This window comes from Chaetodon trifascialis, chromosome 4 (assembly GCF_039877785.1).
Source record: "Chaetodon trifascialis isolate fChaTrf1 chromosome 4, fChaTrf1.hap1, whole genome shotgun sequence".
NCBI lineage: Eukaryota > Metazoa > Chordata > Actinopteri > Chaetodontiformes > Chaetodontidae > Chaetodon > Chaetodon trifascialis.
In genome coordinates this window covers 24,732,821-24,752,489 of record NC_092059.1, presented here as the reverse complement: position 1 = coordinate 24,752,489, position 19,669 = coordinate 24,732,821, and positions in this window count along the sequence as shown.

The window sequence follows — 19,669 nt, the reverse complement described above, 5'->3', positions numbered from 1 at the left end:
CATGGAAAAGTTTGTAGAAGCTGGATCAGTGAATTATTTTTCTGCTGTTTATCTGTGCAGGGAGCCAGCAGGAAAGCAGCCAGCTCAGCCAGAGAGGGACACTGATGCTCGTGCATTATGGGCTAAAGAGGCCTGAAAAAGCTCTCTGGCATATACGGCCCATGAGTCACTTTCATTGGAATGACTGAGGCACAATCTTGGAAGCCTGGATCCAGTTCGCGAACCATATAAACGGTTTAGGTTTACTTTTGCTCACAACAACCATGCCTGACCAGCAAAAGCTCTGATTTTTCTCTACACTGACCTCATTAGGACGTTATAACCTCCACAGGCACATAAGAATGCACAGTGAGTACGTTCATTAAGTCATGTGTTTGCATCTACACCAGAAAAAATTGTGTTTGCCCACTTTCATACCATATAATGAGGCTCTGAGAATGGATTCGTATTGTTTAAAGTCTTTGTCTTACTTGGTGTCTGAAAAAGATCGATGACAGATTGAAATGTTGCAGAAATGAGTTGGTACAGTATAGAAGCATGAAGCAGTGAGCTGATTCTACTGTTTGCCTTTAGTAATTTCGTTGGGCATTAAATTGTAATGATAAATATTGAACTGACGTATAGATGACATTTAAAGCCAGTCCTCGAGGACTCCCACAGCATTTTAAATCAGTTAAAACACCAGTGTTCTGTGTTGACAGCAGCAGCAGCAGCAGCAGCAGCAGCAGTGTGGGACTACAGGCCGCAGTTAGTGTTTCACCGGAGAGGCTGTGTGGTCCTCCAGTCTCCTGCTATTAGTTTGTTTACAGAAGTTAAAGCTGTGAGCTGCTGAGTGCCCGGGGCCAGCATTCCAATACAGTGGCTCATACAAGCATGCACAGGCACACTCTGCAACGCTGTTGTCTCAATACAATGTATGCAAACCCGCAGCACCAAGCAGCACGCCCTAACTCCCATTAGAAGCTCTTCTTTTTCAGTTTCTCTTCTGAAAGAATCCATCCCTCTTCTTCAGGCACACAGTTCCTCTTTCGCTGTTTTTCTTGCTATTTATCCATATTTCAGAAGTCCTTTGTTCCTCACTTTGAATATAATCCACTCAATCATCAAACACGTAACGGCCCCTTAACAAGCATGGATGGCAAGTGCTGGTCTGGTCTATGTGATGGTCTGAAAGGCAGGTAATAGCTGTTGAAATGAGCCGTTACACATGTATTTGAATGTACAGGTGAGATGTCTCGCATTGATAAGATACGGCTGACATTAATAGTGGGCTTGTGTGCATCATATACAAATCATCCATTTACTGCGACGACCTGTCATGTAAAAGTTCACTTTGGAAGAGAAGAGTTAATGAAACTAGCAGTTGATTGATGTGATGACACATGGCTGTAATTAGTTACGGGCCTTACAGCTACTTAAACCTATTTCAGTCTTGTGGGAACACACAAATATGCAGACATAACTCCTAAATGAGATATACTCTTACTTGAAGAGTCTGTCTATCCATCTATAGCACGCACTCTTATGTACCTGCACGTCAGGTGAAAAGAAAGGAATGTCAGTAGCTTTTAAATGCACAACCGTCGGAACACAGCAAAAATGAAACTGTACTGCTGTTATTAGCCGGGGTCAAAGGTTATATGAATAATGTTGGTGTATTGAAAAGGCTGTATCAACTGCCTCTGGACTAAAATGGGTGTCTTTTCACAAGTTGATAAGAATGCCATTTTCAACTCTCGGTCTTTGTGTGACGAGCTCAGAAGGTAAACTTCTGAGCTACTTATCAGTACAGGTGTTACACATGTTGACTGGAAACCTCGATTTTGAATGGTTACACACCTGAGTTGGTAATGGACTCGCTTTATCTCATTTAAACAGTTTTGATTGTTGATAGGCAGGTATGCTCACACCCAGAAACAAGAACATTGATCCATAGCTTATCTGCCATTGTTCTCTTAAACTAAAGTCACATATAAACTATTTTCTGCATACTCTCACAAACATTGGTGAAAGCTTGAGTAATCTCAAACCAAATCCTTGCCAAACTACATGTACAGTTTCAGGTATTGTGCAGTTCAACTCTTTATGGAACTTGATACTTTGTCAGTACTTCATGGCAGCAAACAGGAAAGTGATCTTTGAAGTGAACTTCTCTTCTGAACCATTTCACCTACATCGCTCCACTCCTGAGAGCTGCTGGCCACATTGCATCAATATTTCACTCTCCATTCGGCAACCATAAAGCTGTCGTCTAATTTAGGTTAATGTGAATGCTTAGTCATTCACACAAAGCAGAAAATTTGACAGTATGCAGACACACCCTGTGCTAATGGCTCCAAATGCTGTTGGCCACAGGTATAGCCGAAATCTCCGCTACTTGGCAAAGATCCAGGCCCTTGAACAGAGAGTATAGCCTCAGTTTACAGTCAGAGCACTTCTTTAGTCTGCAGTCACGCAATCCAGAAAAATACGAATAATCTCCTTCAGTGGTCCACCCTGAGTTTCAGATGGCTTTCAGTTTGTCTTCGCTTTTGTAAAGTTACAAAAACAAAATACCAATAGAGTTAATTGGCAAAAATAAACATTCTGAAGATGCTATAATGATCCCATGTTGACAGATGATGAAATACAACTTTGGAAGAATAAATTACAGTTTGGCATTTTATTAGAGTATAATGTCATTATTGTAATCAGTCTGCAAAATTGTATCTTTAACATTATGTCAGAAAAGTACAGTCAAAGGTATTTTATGAAGGTATAATTATTAAGAATACATTTTATATATTTAGAAGTAAACTGAGTTGTGAAAGTTTGCTGAGGGGTGTGATATTAAGTTGTATTACACACTGTACTTAAGGCCTTTGCATATTGTTGATTCTAAAGCAGTCTGTTCAAGGTGTGCTTTTGTTATATTGTATAACTATCTAATATGTATAACTATCTAATACATATTTCTATATATGCTGTATGTCCACACTTTTAAAAACATTAGGTATGCAGTATGTTTCAGGTGTTTTTACTTTTGTTCTGAAAACAATCTGGTGGGTGGGAAAAGGTTTTGGTTATGTGTGTCTTAGTTAAGTTATTGTTCAAATGTTGCCTTCAAAAGCTTTACTTCATTGAATTTGTAGACACCACAGCATCTCAGGACTTTGTAGTAGTGGTGTATAGTATAGTATTACAATGCTTTTATGCATGGAAAATGTGAGTTTTTCAATTTTGACATGCAACTGTGTGGCACTAGTCATAAAGCTCTGATTTGAACATGTTTGCCCACATACAGTCCTGTTCTGGGTGAAAAGGGAATTTCTGAATTTATGAAAAGTTAACCACTCTGCCCACCCCATTTACATAACTGTCTATTGTGTTTGCACCAACAGCTGGATTGGTTTGCATACCCTGGTGCTTACTGACACTTACATTGTATACACATCGCCGTTTAGCTGGGGATAACCTACACAGTAACTGCTGTGCTTTTTTCATAAGGTCCACCACCTAACCCTAAGACCACATGACTGTTATAAGATATTTCTGCTGAAGCCATGTCTGGTTTACACCATGTTGCCACACACAGTCTGGAAGTGCAGTTAAGGACACAGAGCAACCTATACAATTCATGTAATGAGCATGAGCTTAACATTGGTCAGCTAATACTATCATGCATAACATTTGGGTGCATTAGTGCTGGAGAGCAAGAAATAAGTAATGCATTTCTAACCAATAATAATAATAAAAAAAAACTGAAGCTTTAGCAATGGTAAGTGATTTCAAAAATACATTTTTTGAACAACATTCAAGATTGAAGCTTTCATAAAAATACTTAATCGCTGCAACTAGGAACGAGGATCACACAAAAATTACTTGCAAATTGATGCAGAATCCAAACGTGAAAACTTAAAGCTGACACCAAAAAACAAAAAGAGCTGCAACTTTCACTGAGTGCAACCTTTAATGTCACCCCTTCATATGTAGGACACACAACTTTCCACTTAGCCACTGGAAGTGCCTTCAGATGTATTGAGACAGCGGCTGATGAATTCCATGTCTTGAGGATACCAGAGACTTCAGGAAGTTACTGCTCCTACATACAGCGTATAGTCTGGAACACAACCCGGTCATCTGACCACCTCAGCTTCCTCCAAATGCAGACTTTTATGCCTTGGGAGTGCTAAAGGGGTACCCAGTGTCTTAAAAAGCGACAGTAAGAGGTCCTGACCAAGAATTTGTTGGAATATTAACATATATTATTAATAACATATTTCGTGGATGGATTCAGTTACCCTCAGAGGATAAAGCCGGGCTGTTGTTTCCACCTGCCTCCAGTCCTCTTGCTTCGCTAAGGTAACAGGCTGCTGGCCGTAGTCACATATTTACCAGGCGGATAGGAAAGTGCTGTCAATCTTCTCATGTAACTCTTGGCAAGAGAGTGAGTAAGTGTATTTTCCAAAATGTCAAACCATTCTTTTAAAGTTGATAGAATGGTTATTGAGAGAATATGACCCAGTTAATACATCAAGTTTAGCTAACTGTCATGCTGTTTATTGGCACAAGCCAGATAATCAAACTTTGAAGCTGACGTTACTCAAGACTGTTTTAGTTGGTTTACATATTTGGTCACTGCTGGTGATGAGGTGTGACATTCAAGGACACTGGTAAAATTAACGCCTGGATTGTGTCTTCTGTGTGGTTTCTGGTTGCCATAGTCAAACCTTAGAGTGGCAAGTTAAAAAAAACTTCAAGCACAATCATGGTTGATGTTTTATCTACACTCCTGAACTCTTGACTTTGTAACTAGAAATGAACCAGAATTATGTCAGTGCAGTTTCTAATACCTGTGAATCAACCGGGAGACTTCTTGCCCATATATGGCTTGAAAGTGCCTCAGTGGTCAGCCACATTAGCATTGTCTAAGATTAGACAATTAGGAAAAAGATACATTTTATTTCCTGAATTCGGGCAACTTCATATAACCTTACCCATTACCTGTACCTGTCCAAGCTACACTTCACATAAAGTAAAGATAAAGCAAACAAAAACATTTCAAGACAACAGACCCCCCAAAACAGTTTAGCAAACAATAAATGCTGCTTGGCATGGTCATCCCCTGCAACATCAGAGAACTAGCTAAAAATTAGCAGCAAGTAGCAACTTTCAATTAGTTTGTTGTGTGACATCTCATTTTGGTTTCTTTGTGTACTAGCATGCTATGGAAACAGTCTCTATGACATCCCCAGAACCTATTAATGGTGAATCTGCATTGTGTTCTGGCAATGGCATAATGAAGGGGCAGGAGGCAGCGTTGTTGTATCAACTGCATGTGTGTAACAGACTTGACTTCCCTCATGTCAGTTTAAAAAAAAAAAACTGGTACTCTAAATTACTGTATTCTATAATATAATAGCCGGGTTAACACAAAAAAGATCAAATGCATAGGCCTCACAACATGAATCAAAAACACCAACCATGACTGTGACTAGCCAAGCACCTGAACTATATTACAGAAAAATATGAAAAATAACAAATTAAACAATTAGACAATAACAATGAGAATCAGTTAAGCAACTATTGAAACCCATATTCTATTACTTTAAGCAATAGATAAATAGAAAATCACAATATCAGTTTACATTAATGTTTCAAGTTCAGATGCACTAAAATCATGTTAACAGGGAACACTGTAGTGTTACCATAGCAACTACACCAGCGACACTCACCTTATATAACTAAACTGGTGTGAATGAACTATAAGGCTGTGAGGCCACAGCCTTCCATTTCACAGTTATAGATTCAGAAACTAACAAAAGCTCCAAAGAAACATTTAAACACATGGAACCATCTGCTGTGGTATCACCATGGCTGTGGTGATGATACAAATCCACAAACGTTTCATCTGTATGTGTGTGTGGAGCTCGGAGAAGCATGTTACACGCTTAATTTGAACCACCTTAAACTAACTTTAAAAGAGTTAACGTTAAAACAAAGATGTTTCGCATAACACACAGAAACTAATCCACACGCACCAAATACAGTAAAGATTCACACTACAAAATGGTGCAGTATCCCTTCTAATGAGAAAAAAAGGTGATACTGGAACCAGGGATGTGTACAGAGGGTGGCTACCCCTGAAAATTGATTGGCCAAGCAAAGTCCCACGCTATTGCCCTAAAGCGTGATAGGCTACCTGCCAGTGAGAGGCAGGACCTCAGTTTGACCTACACATTTGATGAGTATGATTGTGTGTTGTTTTCTTTTGTATGTAGCCTACTTTTGGAGGTACAATTTTTTTTTTGAAGACTTAAAGAATAAATTATAGCAGCTTTATTTCATATTTGTATGCTGCCATTCTGCTGTGATTGGTAGGGCTATTTATCTTTTAAACACAGTAATGTAAGAGATGGTAAGATACGGTAAAGAGATGACAAATTATTGCTATTTGAGGTGTGTGTGTGTGTGTGTGTGTGTGTGTGTGTGTGTGTGTGTGTGTGTGTGTGTGCATGTGTGTATGTGTGTGTGCATGCGTGCGTGTGCGCGCACATACTTTGGCCACCCCACTATAAAAAGTGTGGACACACCACTGACTGGAACTGCAGGATTACAGTTTTAGGGTTGGAGCGTAAAAATATCATTGTGGAGATAATTGTTGGTGTTTAAAGGCCATGGATCAATACGTTATGTGCAGTTACATCACAGTTTGTGATGTAAACATCCAAAATGCAACAGATCTTTGTGAGTGACACCTCCACCACATTGCAGCAGGTTTAACGATGTGTTTGCGCTACAGATATGAACAGCATAAACACGATATTGGCCGAGCACTCCGATGACACCTTACTGATTCCCCTGGGTGTCCACATGAGTTGGGTGACGCTCATTTATGTAATTCAGCATGTTAGTGATACGGCAGTATAGGTGACATTGACCCATCTCAAACGTGTCGCTTTTTTATATAATGGGGATAATTTATATAACCGTGTACACAATGTGACACGTAAGAGACACCTCAGAAGTCACTCAGAAGCTGGATTGTGTAACTATCATGTTCCCAAAGGCTGTCTTTGTTTGTAATGTCTCCAGAGAGTGTCTGTGTCTGTAGATTGTGTAACTGCCACATGTCCCGAGGCCTCCGCCTGTGAAATATCTATTTTTATCACTTTCTCCACAAACCCAACAGGCATCATGTAACAAAGAAAGGAAATGTTTTTTTTTTCTCGGGTGTTCATCCAGAACCGTGTTTGGATTCAATACATTTCAATAATATAATCGATCAATAGATATTTGAATCAGTTGATTAATTAAATTTGTGGTCATGGTGACAAAATATGTCCCAAAAAGTCAAATCATAACTGCTTTTTGAACATAAAAATACAAAAATGGGTGGAAGGGAAAAAACAAACATCTTGACCTCTGAGGTGAAATTTTCATGTTTGCGCTTTAGAGGATCTTTTAACTGGATCTTTACTCTGCAGTGAATCTTGTGGAACTCTTTCCAGAAGGCGGTTCCTGTACATGTGACAGGAACACATGGTAAAGACTGAGACTGTGTGAGTGTTTTTGGTCTCTGGCTGGGTAACCACAGGGCAGGTGAAGTAATGCATGTCAGTGAACCCACGCAGGATGGCGTGTCTGGCAGAGGAAGCTGCCATAGAGGTGTCGAAAACTTCTCTCTGCTCATTTTTACTCCACCTTCCCTCCGGCTTTTCTTCTTTTTGTTTATCTCCTGGTTCAATTTCAATCTCTCCATCAGAGAGAGAGAGAGAGAGAGAGAGAGAGAGAGAGAGAGAGAGAGAGAGAGAGAGAGAGCTCTTCACCGAATGTCTGTTCTACCAAAAGACTGTGAAGTATTGTACTCTTTACTCCACTACATTTATTTGAAAGCGTCACTGTCAGGTTTTACAGTCAGCACGAGATAAACCTTTATAACAATGCAAAACGTTAAAACGTTTATCCTTGTTTTGTTTCTTACTTTCCGTCAGCAGCTGATCTGCATGCAGAAAAAACAAGATACAAGTATTTTACGTCATGGCAAAACTGAACTCTACTTTTGCAACCAGTAATTAAGTAACTTGTACACAGTGGTTTACAGCAAATATTGGTTTTTAATCAAGTAAACACAGGCATATTATATCTACTGTAATAGAACTCTAATGTTTAAGTAGCACAATTCAAGCTCAAGCTTCAGAAATCACTAAAGAAATCATTCAAATTTGCTGTTCTTTTCTGACTTCTGTGATAGGGAACTGAATATCTTTGGGTTTTGACTATTTCTCACTGTCAAGTTGGGCTGCAGGAAATGCTGAAGGGCATTAAAAGAAAAATTATAACATTTTATAGACCAAACAAGTAATAAAGGTATCTAAGTGTGAACATTGACACAAACAGTGGTCTCCTGGGTGACCCATCTATCCATCCACCTCATGCTCCTGCAAATGTGGACTTCAAACTCTTTATGTGATGTCACCTGGCTTTCTTACCTTTGTTAACATTCCTAATTACTACAGCTGCAAGAGGTCACTGCTTAACAATAAACGTAAATATGGGCCATAATAACCTACTTGAAAGTTACTCTACATTTTTCCTATTTTTCTGGTGAGGATGAGCTCTTTAATCCAAAACAATGCATCATATTTAATGAGCTGATCATAAATTTTGTCCACCCTAATGTCGTTACTTATACTTGGAAAAAAGAACTTATTCCAAAGCAGACGGGTTCAAATATTAGAACACATTAACAGTGTTTAATTTCATGTTTTTCATTTTCCCTCCTATCCTGTCTCTCTGTTCTTTCTTGACCTCCATCTCCACTCTCTTTACACACTCTGGGCCTGAGGGTAAAGGGTGAACCTGCTGAACTACTGAAGTAAATAAAGGCTGGGACGACATGTTCTCTCATACTGTCTTTCCCCGTCTGTCAGTCTGAGGTTTTCACACTCCAGATGCCCTCAGACACACCTAATATCTCTACAATGTAAAACACCCCCATACAAGAACAGCTCTCATGGTTCACCTGCATGCCAGGGGAGCTGTGAACTTTTGGTCCTGGGTCGATCAGTCAAGAGGAGGGGAAATCAGGGCACCAAAACCAACATGTACCTCCACTTGACCTGCAAGTGTTTGAGTGACTGGCCAAACAAAGGCTGGAGGTAACACCCACAGCGTATATGAAGTGTATCTGCAGTCATTACTCAGGCCTATCTGCTGCTGCTAACACAAGAGGGCTGACCTTAGCTCTTGTAAGTGGGCCAATGTGCATGTGCTCATGCATTGTATCACTAAATCCAGTCACGAAAGGATTGTTTGCGCAGATAAACAGCCTTCTCATTTGATATCTCACTCTCAGCAGTCCAGAAAGCACCTGAACCCATGCAGCTAACTGTACGAGAGATACACAAACCTGCTGGTTTGGGAATGCATGACAAGCTATATGGCACCCAAAAACCTGCCTCTTATTGTGAGAGGTAATAAAGCCATGCATATGCAGAGCAGGGATGTGTAGCACCCTCATTGTGTTGTTACAGATGCATTCAAAGCAGTGAGTCGCTGAAGAACAGGCCTGCTGTAGATTAGACACCGTTACAGCGACCCTTGCGGCTAATCCTTGCACGCACGCCACCGGGAATGTTCCAGTCCCAAGACACAGGCTTGGATTAAGCTGGGAGTTATCGACATGTGCAGCACACACACAAAGAGAGCCCCATTAACATAGAAAACGACATGAGCTGCTCCCCTTTGTGAGGGGCAGATGAAGCCGAGCCCCCGCTTCTGCATAAACAGAAGTCACAGGCAAAGGAGCAGCAAGAGGGGAAACCAACAACAGAGATGACAAGAAGTGAAATTTGTTCTCAAACTCCAAACAGCGACACACTGCCGAGCCATATTAAAATGACAAAGGCTGGAAACTTGCTCTTTATTTTGTTGCCGTGATTCACCCTCATAAACTCGGAAAAACATCCTTTCATATTTACAATATGATTTTCCCAATTTCCCCGTGGGGATCATTAAAGTTTCATCCTTCTTAAAATGACTGAGTGCATTGTTGTGCTCTTACAACAAAAACTACTATTTACAGTTGTATACACTCTGAATATGCTAAATATTGGAAGCTCCTTGTTGATATTAAGTTGAGGCATCTTTTTAATATGATCTAAATCTCATGTTTCAAGCTTTAAAATCCTTGTCTGTTTCTATTTATAACTCCAATTTGCAAAAAGTTGGTACTCTGTGTAAAACATAAATAAAGCAGAATGTGATAATTTGTTAATCCATTTTGACATATACTCAATTGAAAACAGCACAAAGACAATATATGTAATATTTCACCTCATCACATTCATTGATTTTTGTAAATATGTGATTATTTTGAATTTAATGCAGCAAAACATTTCAAACAAGTTGGGACAGGAGCAACTAAAGACTGGGAAAGATGTGGAATGCACCAAAAACACCTGTTTGGAACATTCCACAGGTAAACAGCTTCATTGGTAACAGGTGAGAGTATCATGATTGAGTATGAAAGGAGCATCCTGGAAAAGCTCAGTCATTCACAAATAAGGATGGAGAGAGGTTCACCACTTTGTGAACACATGATTGAATAAAGGATAATACTACATGAGCTCAGGAACTTTTTGAGGAAACCTTTGTCAGTTCAGTTCATTTGCAAATGATTGCATTCTGTTTTATTAATGTTTTACACAGCGTGCAAACTTTTTTGGAATCAGGGTTGTCTGCCCTTCTCGGTGGTTGGCAACAATAAAATTGAAAAGGTTGGTTTACCCACATCACAAAATTATATTTTTTCATTCAACAGCAGCAGAAACAGTATCCCCTTTGTGACTCATTCACACAAGGAAGTGTCACGCAGAAGAAATGCTGTTGAACACACAGTCCTGCTCCTGGTTTCATACTGGTCCACTGATACTAAAAGAAGTGCAGCAATGTGCAAAGAAAGATGAAGACTTTAAGAGAGCGAACATGGATGCAGAATTTAAGCTATTCATTTGCTTTGCAAATGTTTTATGAGAAAGGAAATGCATTCATCACATTTACTAGACAGCAAGAATACCAAGTGCCATAGTGAGAAGCAATGATTATAAAATATTTGTTTACCAGAAAACGTCACAGGGCACATTTACAGTAAGAGCTAGAGATTTCTATGAAAGCTGTTAACAACATGTTCTGTGGATTGTTCAGTGACAAGGACACTGTTTCTGAGAAATTCATGGCATTTGTAAATGCTATGAACACCACAAACACAACAACATACCTGCCATTGTACTGGGCTGAAGGCAGAAATCTCAGGGACAGATCTTCAGAAAACTGAAATGGCTTCACTCATGGCTAGAGTCTACATGACGACACACTGCATGAAACACGTGAGAATGTTTTCCCATAATTTGAGTGACTGACCCTTTAATGGTTTTTGTCCAATTTACCTCATCAGTGTGCTATTTGAGGAGCAACACAACATAACGTTAACATTCTGCATGCCAAAATGTGTGTTTTGTTACCCTGAAACTTTTCCTCTGACCACTGACCTCACAGTAGTCCTGGCGAGTCAAACGGCAGTCTAGTCAAACGGCAGCTTGTCACAGGCAGCGCCAGGCTGACAGATGGAGTGTACATTATGAGTGTGTGCAACCACTCTAACCAATTAATCAACCGCCCATGTTTGTGTCGAGCTCCTGAGGCTCAGAAAAGTTCCAGAGTTGGGTGACTCATAAAGCTTGGCTGCAGCTGGATGCTTACACTGTGTTTTCTTCTGCTCAGGCATTCATATTCAATATCTAGCCAGGCATTGTGAAACCTGGGAGTATCCCAGCTTCATTAATCCAACTCTCAGACAACAGCGTGGAAAGACAAAATGTTTGAAACACATGTGTTAGTCAACTAACTGCCTAAAGTACCTGATTGACTCATTGTTTTGAGCAGAATCATAACAGCTTGACATGAGGTCAAAGAAAAGCTCGAGCAAACGCAGCGCAGCAGCCAGTCCCTCAACCCTAACCAATGTCAGAAAATACATTCAGAACGTTTCAAAAATTCACCAAAGGCATGATAAACAACATATTTTCCATGGTATGATTTAAAATTGCATGGATTATTTGCACACAACCAAATCTGAAAAAAATGCAGAAGCTTTGGCTTTCTAAACACAAACACAAATCTACTGGATTCCCACTGCTTGTCTTTTAGAGTACGAAATAGCCCCCATCTATTAATTCTTCATAACTTTTCAGATCTTTTAGCTACATGCAAATCATCATGGCAATAACTCTGACGTGTACTTTGGGCATGTTCAACCAAAAAGATTTTGAATTTCTGAGCCCCAGGACCTAAGCAAAGGAGCTTTACATGAATTAAAAACATTGTGAATATTAAGCAAAACAGAAAGGAATGAGCAGAGACCCTAATTCACATCATGTTTCCTACAAACAGTAAATGTTGTTTTGAACTTTCTTTTAAACTGAACAATCTCCCCCTTAACCATACTGACAAACTCTTTCTAACCTAAACCAGGCAGTGTTAGACTAGTTCCCTGAAAAAAGGAAACACAAGCTGGACAAAAATAGAATAAAAATCTTAGTCCTTTTACCAGCTTTGTCCAGAGCTTTCAACCACATCTCATGGTCAATATGGGGGCAGATTGTAATTCACATCTCATTTTTAAGAGGGTCAGATGTGATTTTTGAGGTTTTATGGCTATGGAGAAAATAGTAATTAGAGCTTGAGTTAAGTTTTTTTTTCCAAGCTCAGAAATGAACTTGCTCAATGCTGATGTGTTGTTTTTGAAATGTTCACGAGTCATGTTAAACCAGTCATCGAGAGTCAGTACAGCAAACTCCACCCTCACAGTTCCCGGGTCATCAGAACCATAACTGATGACCCGGGAAGTCAGACAATTTAGCTAACATGTCACAGGTTCCTGTGTAAGTTCATATAGTGAAAATGGGCCATGTCACTGTAATTCACTGTAAGGTACTGAAACCATGTAACAAAAACAGTAATCTTACCGGCATGTAATTAAGCAGCTGCTGAGGTGACACAAGGAACCACAAGGCTCTGGCTGCTTGAATCATCTTCCTAATGTTTGTCTAGCTGCTAATCTCCAGCAACCGAGGTTGTGAATGAATTCTGCAACCTCGTCCCTTCCCTTCCCCGTCCTTGCTCAAGTTGTTTTGTTTACATTTTTGTGACGTTGCATAATAACCCAATTTTCGATTTCAAGATAGGCCAATGTTGCAACTAGTGAGGATGTGTTTTGAGTTCTCACCTCTGCCTGATTCTAACGTTCTCACTGATGCATACATACATAAAAACAAGAGCTGCTGTCCTCTGCTCAACAGGAACATGCTATTCAGCCATAAATAAAGGACAAGAATTTGATCAAAGAATGACAAACACAACAGCACTTTCCTTCAGTGAATCACACAATGGTGAACTACACCTCGGATGACTCATATCTGACTACAGTTTGTTTTAGACCTCAACCACACCCTGATTAACCAAGCTTGTTTAAGTTGCTTTAGCTTAATCATTAGCTAACCTTTAAATGTTACAATACAGGTGAACATGTCTCATCCATTTTCACCTGCTACCATCACATAAACCAATTTGTGGGTTTGGAATGCATGTTTGTCCATCCATTGTGCGCCTGTGTTTAAAAGTCTGTGCTGACTGTTTGTTGTGTAAAATTAATGTGATCTTAGTTTGATGTTTTTCATTTTTATGAGCTTTGTATATTTCACCAGAGTTCTGATGCTATTTGATTGGTTTATTAGCATTTAGTCCATACTAATGACAGCTGTCACACAGTGAAAGTTCTCAATCAGCTGCCACCGAGCTCCTGTGTGCCTTAAAGATTTGGGTGTGGTTCAGGCAACAAGGTCGAATACAACACGAGAAACGCCTGCTCTCCATTTACAAAATCATGTAAGAAATTATGTAAGGTTTCAAGACACAAAAAACGACCTGGGTTTTTGTTTATTGTTGAACTTTTGGCTGCACAGACTCAGAACTGCAGTTGTTAAGTCATATAACATATTTTGATAAAGTTGTGAACTTTGACATGTGTGGCCACGAACTAATTCATTTACGGGCAGTCATTAAAAGCATTTATCATCCATAATCAATAGTGTAATGAGACGTATTGTGGTCACACAGTGTACACATGCTTGTTTTATTGGAAACATGGTTGTTATATAATTTTTTCCTTGACTTTGATCAGACACACTGTCTGTAAACAAACTAATCATGTAATTTACTGTGAAATTCAGAAAAATGCCAATATTTTGTTTTATTTTATAGTCCATTTTTGACCTTTACAATCAATTATATAAGGTAAAAAAAAAGACGCATTAGAGAACATTTCTGCTGTATTTTACAAACAGCATTATTACAGCATTACCAGTAAATCTCAATATAAATGAACACCAGCTTCAGTGTAGCTTAGTAGCTGTGTATGTGTGTGTCATGGCTTTACAGTGTCAATCCTCTGCCGCTTGGCTCCCAATTATGGATTGGTTGACAAGCGCAGGGTAGCTTTTGGCCTTGTGAAAGCCCTATCAGTGTTGACAGAGAAACAGATGACCTGCAGGCTCAGGCCAGCACAGTGGCAACACACCCGTTGAGGGGAAGAATTGCTCAATAGGCTGATAATACAACTCATACTATCTCCTGCTGATTGCTTTATGGCTGTGTATCCAGGGACAGTTTGTTTTAGAGGTTAGGTGATCAAATACGGCTGAATGTCACTGCAGCGGTCCTTGCTTATTTTATAATTTTTATAAGAGCATGAATTCTCATTGTGTATTGATCTTGTTATCTGCACATATAGAAATGATGGTTCAGGTTAATGAATGATAAAGATTGTTCGAGACTGTCTGTGCAGGTTTCAGTGTAAGCACCAGTACATCACACTGTAGTATCGCTTCACAAAAAACATCCTGCATTCATTCTATACTCCAAAAGGATGTTGCATTACAAGCAGTGCTATGGCAGTTTATGTAACAGGCCACATCCTCTTGTTAATTGTGTTGCCTTGTGAAGTGGGTCATATCTACCAGTTGTGTCACATCCCCTGTAAACACTGTCCCCAGAGAGCTTTGATGCCTTTACCTGGAGCTGAGTAAAGAAATCAAAGCAGATGTCAAATGTGAGAAGTGAGAGAACAGTGTGTACAGTGAATCTGGTTTGGAGTTGCCCCTGCTCTTCATAAATCCAGGATGCGTAAGGTCCTTCCCAAGTTTGTTGTAGCTGCTAGCTACTGTCATATGAGTGATTTACTAAATTGAGTTATACTATTAAATCTGTAGTGCTGTGCAATCAAAAGCAATCAACTATGGAAATAGCAAATCAATGTATCATCATGAGGTCTAACATAACTTCCAAATATAGCCAACCAGTTTAAAGGAGGAAAATTATGTGCTACACTGTAAATGAACTGTCAATCCTTTGAAAATACGACATCACGTTTTATTCATATACTTTGTTCTTTGGTTTAGTCTAACATTACTTGTTTTGCAATTTGGGGTATATTGTGCTTTTAGTGACGTTTAATTGAGTAGCTTCTTCTTTGCACTGTTATCAGCAGCATTTAGAGCATTTTGATCACATTGGATACATTGCCCGTGTTTCATATTACATCTTTGATTCTTCACTCTGAACAGGTCATGCTAACGTTAGTTTTGTCAGTCGGTTAATTCAGTTACAGGATGTAAATATTGAGTACCAACTAATTGCTACATAAGAACTAGTTTGCGTGGTGCAACCCATTTGAATACAGTGATGTATAAATCTACCCTCAGTAAACACTTCAGTTTGAACTCCTTTAAGTCTGACGGATGCAAAAGGAATATCCTGATCACAGAAGAGCTTCCTGCTTTCCAAAGGCAAACCTGACGAAAGGAGTGCATTGCAGAGCATTTTGTGTGTCTCCTCGTTTCCTCTGGGACCTACAGTAATGAGCCACACAATGTGGGACGATGTGCCAAATGGGTGGCCTGGGGCAAGGAACACCAAGAAACCATCAAGTTTGGTGGTTTGAGCGCGAGCAGGGGGAGCGATTGGTTTGGTTTACATTGAAATTAAGGCAGAGAAATGAGAAACTGCTGTTTACATTTTAGGTGGACTGTTCTCTGTATTTCCATCCACACCCAGGGAAAACCTATGTCAAGGAGTTATGAAAAATGCAGCTTGTAACTGAACATGTGAAATGTGAAACAGAGCTTCGCCTCACCGTAGTTTACAGTTCAAAATGCAGCCACTATAGATTTGCTCAAGGTTATTATGACATTCAGTCGCCGGTACATGTGAACTCTCTAGAACATTTTCTGCAAAGTAACACACACACACACACACATATATATATATATACACACACACACACACACACACACACACACACACACACACACACACACACACACACACACACATATATAAACAGTAAATAAGCATAAATGCAGTATTTGAGACTTACCGTTGTAACATGGGAACCATGATAATGGCAAAGCAACCTTTAATGAGAAAGAAAGTATTTGTTTACATTGTGAAAAGGGAATGTATCAAATGAATGGACACATTGAAGATTTTATTACTTCAGTAACTACACCACTGTTTTTTTTTTCGTCTTTGTTTATTTTTAAAATGTGCACCACATTACTTGATAAGATGAAGAAGTGACAAAAATTTCACAAATTATGTTCATTGTGATAAATCATACAAGACAAACAGATTTTAAAATAAAGAAAAAAATCTTATTGAAAGAAGTGGAGAGCATTAAAGTAACTTTTGTGTTGTAATTGTAAAAAATAATGTAAGAAAAGCAAAATCACTGGAATGGTACTTAAATGTAAATCTGCACACAATAAATGTACGTGCTTATCATTTTTCACTCGTTAGATCAAAGCAACATAACATTTTGGATTAAGTACTGCTACTGAACTGTTGGATTAAGAGGAAATTAGAGTAGTTTTCACCTGTCATCATGTCATGGGTTGACTGAGGCTGGAGGAACTTAAGCCTCTGCACAACTTGAGTCAGGAACAGGACTGTGAGAAGAAGTCCAAAATCTTGTTCTGATGAACAGCAATTTGTGAATATTGAAATTCGTTCTTTCAGTTTTCCATGATTTTGTAAATGAAAAATTAGACTGATGAGCAGGGATTTGTAGGTCCAAAGAGGATTACGATGATTAGGTTAAAACTTTCATTGCAATGTAAAAGTTTGTTTGTTTGTTTTGTTTTTGATGTCATTTAACTGTTGTTCAGACATTTCACTGACTATATCAACATGAAAACAGCACTCCATGTTGAAACAATGGTAATACTCTATGTAACAGGTGGCGCGGTGCAACAAGTGGTAACACTGTCGCCTCACAGCTGGAAGGTCCCGGTTCGAATCCCGCTGTGGGCGCTGGTGGCGTGTCCTCCACCATGCCTTCAGTGCCTGCTGCTCGAGGAAAAAGGGCCTTTCTGTGTGGAGTTTGCATGTTCTCCCCGTGCTCACCTGGGGTTTCCTCCATAAAAATATCCCCACTAAAAACGTGCAAGAAGATCACCACCTGACCAATGGTGACAAAGAGGAACTGGTCCCCGGGTGCCGGTCGGCTGGCAGCCCACCGCTCCTGGTCTGCCGTGGAGGAAGACTTACCAGGATGGGTTAAATGCAGAGAAAATAATTTCACAAAGCATGACGTGTGCAGTCTCCTCCCTGTAGCATGTGTGTGCAGTGATTAATAAAGTAAAATCTTAGTAACCATCCATCTATTCATTAGCTATGCTTGCTTATCCCGATGGGGTCACAGGAAGCTGAAGCTAATCCCAGCTTCCATTGGGAGACAGGCAGGGTACACCCTGGACAGGTCACTTAAGGGCAATTAGGGGCAATTAAGAGTCACCAGTTAACCTGCATCTCTTTGGACTGCGAGAAAGTTTCTTGCCTTGAAGTGACGTTGCTAACCACTGCACTGCTGTGCCACCCTGAATGTAACTTCAAAAACTTCCATTTTTCAACCAAATTTTGCATGATTTTGACCAAAACATCTACATGTCTTTTCACCCTCAAATCACCAAATCAGTGTTTCCTAGGAAGTGATGTGAAAACGTGAGCCAGTGTTTATTTTTGGTACCTGACTCAGATATAATGATCACCTCGAGCGTGCTTTAAGTCAAGAGTCAAGACCATTTATTCACACAGACTACAAGAAACACAGGCATAAATGTGTATTGTCCCAGCATACTCTTCATAGGTGTGACTTGGTGTCTGTGACAAAATTACCACAGGGTGTTGAGTGCTCTCAAAAGGCATTATTATGCAATGACATGGGAAGCCAATGGGGGTCCTGGAAACCCTGTCATCTAATCACCGACAATGGAACAAGGACAAAGGTAAGTGAGTGGGCTCATGTAATCTGCCGCTGTAGATGTTTTCTGTACATGTCAGTCTGGTGGTGAACCTGTTCCCTGAGGGCTTCACTGCTGGTCATGTGATCAGTTACAGTGAGAAAAGCTGCAAAAAGCAGGTCAGGAGAAATGTGAGGGGGGATGCAAGTGTTTCTCACTTTTTATTATTTTTTTTATCTTCAATGTCCATACAGCACCTTGTTTTAGACCAATTCCATTTCATTAACTACACCATTTTAAAGTTGTGTTTCAAAGTACCATCCAGGCAGCCACTGGCTCTCACTCATTTCTAAATTCAATTTTGGCAGTTGTAATTATTGAATACATTTGAGAGTCTATACATGCGGAGACATCTTATATATGCTCTTAGTTGCTCTTAGAAGTTTCAGATTAATTTGAGTTATTTCACAATGTTAATGGTGCTTCAACAATGTGTCTGTCTGAAAATACACTTTAATTGTGTGGAGAAATCAGTGGAAGCCAATGGCCGTCTTGTAGTAGGGCAAAAAAGTTGTCAACACTGCAACATGTTTAATTGTCAGCAGTTAAGTAGAGCATGCATGGTTTACAGTAAACAAGCCCAAACCTGCAAAAACACTGACAATACCTTTGAAATAATCACTTCCTCAAAGCACAGTCTGGTGAGATGGAGGCAAAGTAACTCAATCGAAATACAGTATTAAGTTCACAGTTTGCAAATGATATAGTCCAGTTTTACACTGTAGAAAACATCTAAATAAATGCATGAGTCAGTATTCATCAGTTAGTAGTATGAGAAAACACACAGGATGCACAGCATTATATCAGTGTGGAGACATCTATCAATCTGTCTGTCCTTTATAAACACAACATCTCGAGAACAACGTATTATTGAAAATTCATACATAAAGAATAAGGCTGACAATCTTCTATATTTTTATTGTTGTATCTTATTGTAAACAATCCCATGATAAGACCAAAATCCTCAACTGATTTGACTAACAAATATCTTCAATTAATAGCACTCTGCTGTTAAAAACACATGCATGAGTTACACTGTTCATTAACATGAACCTGACCCATAAGTTTATTTTGACTCACCAGAGTGCCAAATGTATATTAATCCACTGTTGAAAATAGTCCCCAACACATGCACTATTGGGTAATGTCAGTGACCAGCTGTCATTAATGAGAGTATATGTATGCAAGATTTTTGTCTGCATTAGGATCATTAAGACATGGACTGACATGTTATTGATGTTTGTTTCTGGGATAATGTCTTTGGGACAAAA